We start from the raw sequence: 738 nt of genomic DNA on the forward strand, positions 1-738 counted from the left end.
ACCAGAAAAGGGTCCTGTGCACTATCTCCCCAACAGTTTCAGCATCCCACCCACCCCCAGCGCGTGCACACCCACACCAGTACCTAGCTTTTTGCTTCACTTTTATTATCCAGCCCTTTGAAAAAGAGCTCACAGAAAAACTGGGGTTTTTTAAAAAAAGATGGGGGGTGGGCGCTTTGTGCCAGTATGAAAAACAGTTGAGGAATCGTAGGTGTACATTCTAGTTACCGTGCAGTCGTTGCCAGCCTTGGCATCTTGGGTGACTCATTCACTCTTTCTGAGCCTCAGCTCCCGCATTCATAAAACGGGTACATTAATTTTGTTAATTTGCATTATGCTAAGTACTGGGTCGAGTATGCCTTTCAATGACACATGGTCCTGACTTTTGAGGAGATCGTTCTGGGAGCATGAGGCAGGGATGACACAGCCAACAAACGGACAAGACATAGTGAATGGTATAAGTGCCTCTTCTCCATTTTCCTTGTGCCTCTCTGCTTTAAACACCTTGACCTTCTATTTCTCAAAGAATATTTTGTTCCCTTCTGCCTCTTATTGTCCCTAGGTCTGAACATACGTCCTTCATCTGGTGCTAACTCCTACTTCACTCTCAACTCAAGCAACTAATCGTTGTGGGAGGCTCTCTAGCCCCCAGGATGGGTCGGCATCCTATAAGGTAAACTCTAGTGGCACTTTGTAACAAACTTGACTTTGATTACCTGATAATGTCTGTTTCCTTTC

Source organism: Pteropus alecto, unplaced genomic scaffold (genome assembly GCF_000325575.1).
Source record: "Pteropus alecto unplaced genomic scaffold, ASM32557v1 scaffold42, whole genome shotgun sequence".
Lineage (NCBI taxonomy): Eukaryota > Metazoa > Chordata > Mammalia > Chiroptera > Pteropodidae > Pteropus > Pteropus alecto.